Genomic DNA, 11,175 nt, shown 5'->3' with positions numbered 1-11,175 from the left:
ACATTGAATAAATATTATTTTTGGAACCAGTAACTTCATGGTTTATTTATCACAAGCGGTTACGCCCCTATAGTGGCTCTTTAAATGTTTTGTTTTTATTTCAAATATATGATTTAAGAATATATGTCTATGTTGAGTTCAAGTCTCTACGTAAAAGTAAGAACGCTTTTTTGTGATTTCTCTTGAAAGGGTGGTGGTACCTTTCCCCAAAATAGTTATAAACCTTCCCGGAACCTATGAGAAGATACCCTATAAAGGAAAACCAAATGTTTAGCAGTTAGCGAGATCCTTAAACAGATACAGACAAACTACCTGTTACTTCATAGTAAGAATCTATTAACTTGACATTAAAGATGTTATTCTGTATTAAGCGCCCGTTCCATTTGGGAAATTTGCGGCTCATAAAAATGGATGTGCGGGAACGATTTTAGCACCACAATGTCACATATTTAATACAGTAAACAATGTAAACATAAATAATTATTTAAATTTTCATTAAATTTTAAGTAGTCTCCAAATTTAGATACAATTAAATATAAATTGGTTATAATAGTGATTTTTAAAGATATTTACTTTTTAGATAAATAAACATAATAAATCCTGTCAATTGTTCAAATTTATTTTATGAGAAAGTTTTTATTTTAGAGACACCTAGCTAATTTTTTTTGAACAATATTTTCTCAAAACTCTGCAACCCACATAAATTCTACGTCTTCGCCTCAGGCAACCAAATTTTATGTAAATGATATGTCAAATATATTTTCTATCACAGATGGGCACATGGAATTAGAGTCGATAGGCACAGCTACTTAGTAAACGACCCAATGTCATATTATACCCAAAATGTATAAAATGGTGTGAGCGAATGTGTTTGTAAAACTTTGGGTACCAGTATAATTTACAGTCCAACATGTTTCCGTCCCTCCTGGATTATACCTTAAATTTGGGGGTCATTTATTTGATATAAAATTAATGAAAACTTCAAATTTAAAAAACACCTCAACTTCTATAAACACATATAATTTCAACTTATATAAGGCAAAAATAGACTTTTTTTTATTTTATGTCAAAATGCTCAAAGTTTTTGCTTTTTTTCTTAATTTTAGTTACAATGTGAAAACACTTGTATAATAGATATATTGATTACAGGGATCTAAAGGGATAAGACAATAGCTGATAAATAGATTCTGATGCACAAAATTACCCGTTCTGTGGATTTCAATTAGCGGTTGAAACGTTACAACACTCAACTAAATGAACCAACCAATCAAAATTTAATAATAGACCTTAAGGTTGATAATCCAACGAATAAGACTTGATTACAAAGCTTTAAGGACTAGTTTAATATAATCAGCCCAATATCCCCTCCCTCCCTGCATTTCTGTCCAAGGATCTTAAGGTATGAGACATTGGACAATAAATTCATGTCCACCCCTAGATTTTAAGCTAAATTGCCCCTTCTGTACACTAAAACTATATATAATAGACACTAAACTTTATATACACCAACTAATCTAAATTTGATATAATTCAAGAAAGCATGTGATCAAAACATATGGGGTATCGTTATAATGAACAGTACAATGCTCCCTTCAGTATTTTTACTATTTCACAAAAAGCTGTTGTCGCAACATGAAAACACTGTGAAAGATAAACTGATTGCCATCTCAAACACCTGTATTTCAATTCTAAAGTTATTTCATACTAAGAAATCACAATATAACCTCAGCACTCTTACAAGTGTAATTGTACTGTTCTACTATCAGTCAATTGTTTACGAAACTGATCATAATGCACTAATATTATAAACAGATGTAATTTTATTTTTAATAAAAAGACTGAATTTTAGTTTTAGTTTTAGCCGTTAGAGGAACTTATTTATAATATAATTTAAAATCTTTAAGAAGAGATTGCACAGGGTTTATTTTATAGATTTAAAACATTATTACACATGATGTTTAAAATTTAATGTTCTAAATGCAAAATAATAATTTTATAGAGAAGAAATCAATTTTATATTTAAAAATCAAATAATTATGATATAAATACAGTTTCATTTAGATACTTTGATTGCAGGTTTATTGATGTATAGTTCTCATATATGAAGGTTTTGAACCTACAAATACCCTAAGTAACTTCATATCACGTAGGGCACCCTGTAATTCTGTTTCTCCAACCAAATCTCCGTAATGCTAATTAATTTGTCCCACAACATTATGGAAAGAAATATAGGTATTTGGACACCTAGGGGGTTATATCCCCCACTTTAATTTTGTCAGGAGGGTGGATACACTTCCTTCTGCACGCCTATGGTTTTTTCATCTATAGGTTTTTAGGGAGGAAGATGGGGACTTGTGAGGGTGTGGTGCCCTCCCCTAAACTAGCTATCTACTTCATTAAACCTACAAAAGCTGCATTTAAAAGGGAACCATATCGGATTAGCCAATAGCTATTGAAAGGAACAATAAAAAGAAATTTAACTCTAAAATTTTAAATACTTTTTTAACTTTAAAAATTCAATAGAATTTTGATAATTATCAGGGAGGGATGGTACCATAACGCATTCAAGCTCTAAAAGTTATACCACACTTTCTCATTCGTGGGCTTAAAAATATCCATAAATCTTAATTAAACTAGTTTGATTGTGCATTCTAGCAACATTGAAATAAAAAGATTAATAACTAATGCGGGGTTTTCAATTGTATTGTAAACATAAAAAGTTTGAAAGTCGGAGTCAATATTTAACGTGTTTATTAAACTTGGGTTACCAAAGTAATTCAGTCAAATGTCCCGCCCCCCTTCCCCTATATTTTTCACTCGATCCCATCTTACCCTAGTGTTTGTTTACTGCGTGTATACATGATACTGTTTAAGTAAATACATATTTACTTTTTAGAACTTGATTATATAGATACTTTGCATATAACATTGTACCCTATTGTAATAGGATCATCAGTATTCAGATGAATAGGATATTTTAACGGTAAAAAATGAAAAAAAAAGTTAAAAATCAGCCTGTTTTAAATGGACATATGGACTTTCTGGTTACGGTTATTGAGTTGCTGCGCTGCGTTATAGGTATAAGAATGCAAAGTTTAAAATCGATTGGACAATTCTAATGAAAAGAACTAATCATTACAGACAGACAGACAGGCCGACCCTAATATTGTGAAAGCTTTGCATTAAAAAATCTGGGGTTATGCTAATTACCCTTTTTTTATTAAATGTGTGTGATATGATCTATCTAACATGTTGTTCAGTTGTTCAGACATTTAATTGGACTTTGTATCTTAATTCACTAGAAACTAGTTTAACAATTTCTTTAATTAGGGTCGGTCCGTCAGTTAGATGTTTTCATTAATTTAAACAGATAAAATTGTCCTAACATTCAAAATTTTGCATGGTTGATTTCTGTAGTAGTTAGGTACGATTTAGAAAGCATAGCAACTCTATAATCGTTACCAGAATGTCCGTACATCCATATTAAACATGTTGATTTTAACTTTTTAAACAATTTAATCTTTAATGTGATAAAAATATCCGATTGGCCTGATTTAAAAAAAACTGATTACTAGGACAACAAAGTATAATGTTATAAGCGAAGCATCTCTGTATTCAAGTTCTAAAAATGTAAGTATGTCTTTTTTTCAACAAATTAAAATACAATTTTGTTTTGACTTTAATAAATTTAGATTCTGATTATTCATTTCTGACACTCTACAGAGCTTAGCCTTTATGGATGTTATCATCCTTGTTCAGACAAAATTTACTTGAACTTTGTTAATTTCACAACTTAGCAACGTATAAGTTCAACGATTCTAAGCAGAAAATGTGTTAGTTATTTGAAAGGAGACTTTACTATAATTTTAAAAATCAGTCTGTCCATCTGTATATCCGTCAGTTATTTATTGACTGGCCTAAATTTAAATACAGAGGCGTGCACAGTGATGTGACAGGGAGTGTGAAAAAGCACCTTTCTAATTTTATTAAAGGGGTGTGTTTACACTCTACACCCCCTATGACATAATTATGACTACATTTGCTAAGAAATTTCATTTGACAAATATTTCAATAGTTTTTGTGTTTTGTTATTTATTCATCCTTGTTTTTGGATATGACCTTTAAACTGAGACTCTAAACAACGCAATAAACAATACAAAATTTAATATTTAATCTAGATGAAAGGACTGATCTCATATCTTCTGTGTATCTTAATCCACCACAGTTGGGCCCCATTTTCTTTTGATGGAGGAGAGGGGGGGAGGGCAGAGGGTCGTCATCCGCCCATAAGCCTAAGGGAAACCAACCTTTTAAAATTTTAAAAAATCATCTGATAGTCTAAAACTTACCAAAATATCGCAATACCTCTTCAAAAAAAAACCTAAGCCTCCAAATGGATTTAAATTTGAGGCTAAATTGCAGCTGATGCGCGACTGCAGAGCCCTGGATTAGGGAATATAATATTCAAATTAGGGGACAATTAATTTTCTGACTTTCAATGATAAAGTTGAAGAGCTTCCTTTCAAAAATCCCTTAAAAAACAAATGCTGACTTAAATTAACTTGTTTTGATCACTTAAAGAGTTCCATGGATATGAAAATTATGCCTTTTGACAGAAGACATATAGTTTTTACCTTTTCAACAAATTCAAAATTCTTGTCATTTGTGTGGCCCCATGGAACTCTAAATCAATGGTTTCTAATAAGTTTGTATGTCTGTCTTTTTGTTAATTTTTTAATCATATACACTGACGAAGCCCAATCTGTCCCACTTTTGAGCAAGACGATTCCCTTTTCTCCCATCTCTTTTGAAGAGATTTTCTTCCCCCCTTCCCTTTTTCTTTTCCCTTTATATGACTTCATATAGGAATCGTCTTGCTCAAAAGTGGGACAGATTGGGCTTCGTCATATATACTTTGGTATTTGGAATATACCTTCAAAATGTTAAAAATCAACATGTTCTAAATGGATGTATGGACATTCTGGTAAAGCTTTCTAAATCGTACCTAAAGTAATAGAAATCATTAAGCAAAGTTTAAATTTTTAGAACAATTCTAACATGTCTCAATTAAGGAAAATAGCTAATTTTTATGGACATATGGACAGACCGACCAAAATTATAGAAAAGCTTCTCTTTTAAAAAGATAAAAAAAAATATTTTACACCCTGATGCTCTCTACTACCCTCTTGACGTCTTTACTACACCCTCCTATATATTACAGCCCCCTACAACCTTCTCAATTTTGGTTTAAGGGGCTGGGATGTTAAAATTTTAGATGTAATTTGCTGAAATATATTAAAACTAGCGGCTTCGCCCCTAGCCTCTAGAGGCTTTGCCCCAAGTGATTTTCATTTTTTGGGAGGGGGGGGGGGTGAGGGTGTACCACCCCCCAAGAAAATAGCTTAAAACCACCACAGGATTATTAGGTATATACCCTGAGTAAAATCCGATCGGTTCATTCAGTGGTTACCGACATCTTAAGGAACAGACAGACGGACGGACGGACATACAGCATTCTACTTTGTACTATAGATTTTATGGATCAAAATTTATTTTATGTTGTACAAAGAGTTTGTAATAAATTAATTCTATAATTCGAAATGTCCGTTCGTCCGTCTGCAGAGACAGAAAGGGAGAAACGTGACTTTCTTGGCTCCTATAAAAGATAGAGAGCTGGAATTTTCAGAGATAAATTATGTTAAGATTTTTCGTAATTTAACTGATTCCTACATTTCTAAGTTTTCATGATTTTCTCAACTTCTATTAGATAGACGGCTGAAATTTAGGGATTGAATACCTACATATTCTGCATACTTTTATCAAATTTGATCGAGATTTGCTTATTGGTTGGGAGGCCAGTTCGATTCCTAGATTTTTAAGTTTTCATGATTTGCTGTACTCCTATAGACATATAGACGGCTGATAATTTTAGGGATTAGTTAAGTTTTCAATATACATATCCCCACAATGTTTCATTGAGATTTGCTTATTGGTTGAAGTGCTAGATCAATTCCTAGATTTTCACGTTATAAATCATACCAGGTTTCGTGATTTATTAGTTTAATGTTTTTTTTATGAAACTGTACTAGAGTTCATTTTTTCCGGATATCCATCCATAATTTTTTAGCTTTGATACTTATGGATGTTATCATCCTTGTTTAAGTAATGAATTAATTTTTTATTTCATGCTGATATTTGAATTACTCTGATGTATTCAATTTCTATTTATTTATAAATATTTGTTTAAAAGCACAAAAAAGAATAGTTTTTTTTAAGGCCCAAGTTCTCTGTACATATATTCTTGTTTTAAGTTCAGATTAACAGATACTAAAATTCAACAAATTTTTATCAGTTTCTTTGCACATCTATAACTTTTAACATATGTCGTATAGTATAATTGAATGTATAATATATTAACAAGGTTGACAAAATTCATAAGCAGCATAGCCAAAAAAATATTAAAGTTATCACAAAAAAAACATAAAAAGTACTTACTAATCTGACTAATCCTCATCTATTCCAAATAATTTTTAAAAGCCTAAGGCAATATAAATTAAAATCTAAAAAAGATTCATCTACAACTACTATAATGGGAATGCAATTTCAACAGACAAACAGACATACAGGCAGACATTTCATTGATAGAGTAGTAGACCCATTAGAGGTTTCACTGTAAAGGATAACTATATAGGTTCAGTGGTTAGCTATATACATACAGACAGACTGACATTGTGTTACTCTAATAATATCCATAAAACAAAGTATGTCTGTCTGAAGCTTAAGATGTCTGTAACTTCTGAACCAACATAGTTGTTTTTCTCAGGGAATAAAGATACTGGTCCTGATATAGTTTTCAGCTATTTTCTCATGGGGTTAGGGGATTCTATCCCCCTCTCAAAAAAGAATTATCTCTACATTTATTGGGGATATTTTATCATACAAATAAAATTTGTGTTTAACAAATAATCATTTTTTGTTTAGAAAGTAAAAATGAATTTCATCAAAGCTTGTTTTCTTTGCATCTTCATTATTACCCAGGTATTTTTTGGGAAGAATCTGGTTGCAAAGATTCTCTTGTTTGTCTGTTAGGCAGTCCATCCCGCTATGGGGTTTTCTTACCTGCTGTTAAAAATAGACAGCTAAAATTTTCATAAAAGTCTGTTTCTTTTGTCATGCACCCAAAGACATACAACTTTTTCTTTCAGTTTTTTTTATGCATATTCAGTTTTCACTGTCTTACTATTTTCTTTGTGACAACAATTTGGGGAAAAAAGTTTTTTTTGTGGCTTATCTTAGTTTAGTTAAGATAATGTTGGCCTTCTCCCATAATTTACAAGGTACCAAAAATTTAAATTTTGTTGTTATTCTTGATATTTGTTCCACCACCCTTCCTGTCCTTACTTAATTGATTAATACCTACTTATTAACTAATTTAGTTGAACATATTGAATTCACATGCATCACCAAATCCAACAAGAAAGAGAAAAGGTGATGTTTTAAGGGCTCTTTGTAGATCAGGTAAATATATTTTTCCTCTATTGATCATTTTTTATCAAATAATTTTCAGTAAAAAACTTATTATAATATTTGAAATGTCAGTTCACTTTTATGTTTTTATGCAAAAACCAGCATTGGGAAACGTAAATTTCTTGGCTAATATACAAGATAGATATATTGTGAATATTCCCCAAACCAATGAGTATTCAGTATATGATTTACTTGTTCCTTCAGTCTATCTATAATGCTCTGATGGTCATTTGATTTATGTTGTATGATCTTACTTTTCTTAATTTTATATTCAAGATCATTGCTAGTTTTCCAAAGATAGTGAAATTAAAAATTTAAGGATTTATACCAGTTTTGTTGTCCTGGAGGAGCCATCAGTCCAGGCCAGCAAAAAGGGAATCATATTTTATTCTCCAATGTATTATTTGTGGAAAATATTCTTTTATATGATGACATACATGCATTTTCAGTATGGCGAACGCATGTAAAGTTTTCAATATCTTAGTTATATATAAGTTTTTTATTAGGGTTTGCAGCACTAAAACAATATTATTATTATTCTTTTCAGGTTGCACAAAAATAGGATATTCTGTAAACAGTGCCTGTGTTCATAATAACTACTTTCGCCGCTATAGGTAAGGATCATAATTTATGTAGCCGACATTGTTCAATCAAAACAGATTTAATCTATCACCAAGTTGAACTGCTACCCAGGTACTTAGAGTTATCCTATGTACCGGAATACCATAAACTCAAAACCTTCCATATTTTCCTTTTACTTTGTAGTATTTGTCTTAGTCAGTATAATTAAAATTTTTGAAGAATTTGTTTTTTAGAACCAACCAATATAATTAAATTGGACTTTTGTTTTCTTCTTGTGTTTATGTTAATTATTTTCACGAGTTTGGTACGCTAGTAACAAATCTGTATCCCTGGCTCTTAACGCTTTAAAACTAAAACTATATACATACTAAAATACCTGAAACTAACTTTTCATTTTATTTCAGATCATGGTTTATTCGTAAGGTCCAGGAAGGCAACCTAAACTCAGTTAGACCTTATGAATGTTGATATATAGTCATTTGTAAGGTGTGTACGAAATTTTATCTTAATTGATTTTATTTTAGCAATATAAATTGTACAGTTCATTTATTCACAAAAAAGTTTTAATAAATAGTTTTAAACTTGATCATTTTTTCATTAGATGTGAAGCTACTCTGTAAAAACAAACGCCTGCCTTGATATTTCTCAAAGATATCAAAATAATCTGAAAAGCAAAATTGCTCATTTTTTAAATTCAGTTAGAATGAAATAAATTCTTCTGTCTTTGCACATTAATTTACTGTAAACAAGGATGACTACATCCATAAAAGCGAAGCACTGAAATGGTAGGACAAACGGACATTAACACTTGTATAGTGTCAATCTGAATAATCAGAATATAAATTTGTATAAGATTTGAAGCAAAATTGTAAGTAAATTTGTGGAAAAGCTGCTTGATGCAGGATAATGTGTATGGACAAATTTTACATTTTTAGGACTTAATTATAGAGTTGCTTCGCTTATAACAGTATACTTTGTTGTTCCAGGAGTCAATATACCAAAAATCAGATCAATCGGAAAATTAGATCCAATAAAAATATGTTGTTAAAAATTTAAAAAATCAACTTGTTTAAAATGGACGTCTGGACATTCTGGTAATGATTATAGAGTTGCTACGCTTTCTAAATCACACCTAACTACTAAAGATATTACCATGCAAAGTTTGAAATCGATAGGATAATTCTAACATGCCTAAATTTACAAAAAAGGGCTATCCATTACGGACGGACGGATGGACCGACCCTAATTATAGAAAAGCTTCGCTTGTAAAAACGACGATAGAAAACCTGAAAAAAGTTTCCCCAAAATGTTTCAGACAAACATAGAATTGGTTATTCATTATACAGACATATTTACATGGTCTCAAAACTGCATATATATGTCAAGAAATGTCTCAGGAGAATCCACAAGAGTTTCTAGTCTATCTATATTCCTAAATCCCTGTATAATCTTGACCAATAAATGAAGTCCATATTAGCAATTAAATTGACGACAACATATCCATGTATCCTATAACCATTGTGCAGTTTTTGATATAAAATTCACTAATATTTAATCTTAGGCAAACATGTTTAATTAAAATAATAGTTATTTATTGCATCGTTTTATAGACAACTTTCCGTGGATAGTAAAATAAAAAACTCTAAGATTCAAACCAGTTTTGGTAGATCCGAAGGCCCATTCTGACAAAAATGGAAATAAACTCATGATGTTTAAAAATATTCGTGAAAAAATGTCTGTAATACTATGCTATACATGATTTTTCAGTATGGCCGAGAATCGGTTCTAAAAAAGTGGATATAAATCGGCTTCTAAGCCATACTGAAAAACAAAATAAATTTAATCAATTAAGTTTTATATTTTAATACAAAATTCATTAATATTTAATATTATTCAAACATTATTATTGAATCAAATAAAAATCTATTATGAGCAGCGCAAATGCTCTAGACCCAACGTTTGTCCGTTTGTCTGACAAATTACATTTACATTTGTGTGTTTCTATTGTGCATGTCAATAGATATAAAAAGTCTAGATGACCTTTTCCAGTGTGGTTTTGAAACCGATTAATTTCAGATGGATCAGATCCGGTTCTCATAACACACAATTTTCCACAAATATTTGAGAGAAAAAAATCATAATATTGATTTTAATCATATAATTCTTCATCTAATATCCACAGAAAGCTGTCTGTAATGCGATGCGATAAATAAAAATTAAGAGCAGTGCAAATACTGTAGAAACAATGTTTGCCCGTCTGTCTTACAAGAGATAATTACATTTGTGTATGAAATAAATATATTAAGTATAGATGATCATTTCCTTAACTGGACCAAAAGTAAAATAATTTAGGAATAATCCGACCACATTAATGGTACTTATTTCCAGACATTTTTAAAAATTCATCAATGTAAGTAAGCAAGAAACATAAACTTCTTAGGATTAATACTTTGCTTTCAGAAATTAAATGATCAAGAGCTGATGTTGTTTCACTTTCTATTTACATAGTTGTTCTTGTTAAATCTTTGTTTAATAGTTATTATTCAGTAAGACTTAAACGTTCTATTCAAGTATTGGTTTAACTTGACTATAATCCTTAAAATTAGGTAACAGTATGTTTGACTGTGTGTTGTGTATGCTTGTACCTAAGGATCTTGCTAATTACTGAACCGATCAGGTTCTCTGGGTAGCTTCTCATAGGCCCTGAGAAGGTTTATAACTATATTGGGGGAGATTTATAAATTATTACATATTTATCAATGGAACATTTGTCCTTCTTAAATTTTTTTGTGCTTTGCCAGTTATGGATGTTGTCATCCTTGTTTCACATGCAGGGCACCTGTGACCTGTATGGTTTAAGATGTACAACTCCTTCTGAAAAGATTTATATCTACAATACCTCCACTTACTTCAATGGTATCTTGTTTAGGAGAGATTGGGATGTTGAAGGTATAAATATCAAGGATGGAAAAAAAGCTCTAAAAAGCGAAGCTCTAAAATCAAAAGAAATGAAAAATAAACATACAACACTTGTAAAGTGTCATAACTTAATAAGTCTAAATTTTT

The 11,175-nt window shown here is 30.7% G+C and overlaps 1 long non-coding RNA gene across 1 annotated transcript; it reads left to right on the top strand.

Annotated features, from left to right (window-relative positions):
* Window positions 1–6,962: 6,962 nt before the first annotated feature.
* Window positions 6,963–8,695, top strand: LOC145331789 (uncharacterized). The gene is made up of 4 exons (XR_013883902.1): window positions 6,963–7,038; window positions 7,437–7,518; window positions 8,075–8,141; window positions 8,514–8,695. It is a non-coding gene; the product is annotated as an uncharacterized LOC145331789 (long non-coding RNA).
* Window positions 8,696–11,175: the final 2,480 nt, after the last annotated feature.

This window comes from Acartia tonsa, chromosome 1 (genome assembly GCF_053477335.1).
Source record: "Acartia tonsa isolate MP-2025a chromosome 1, ASM5347733v1, whole genome shotgun sequence".
Taxonomy (NCBI): Eukaryota; Metazoa; Arthropoda; class Copepoda; order Calanoida; family Acartiidae; genus Acartia; species Acartia tonsa.
Note: the sequence above shows the minus strand (reverse complement) of the source record. Positions and strands in the feature narration are given on the sequence as shown.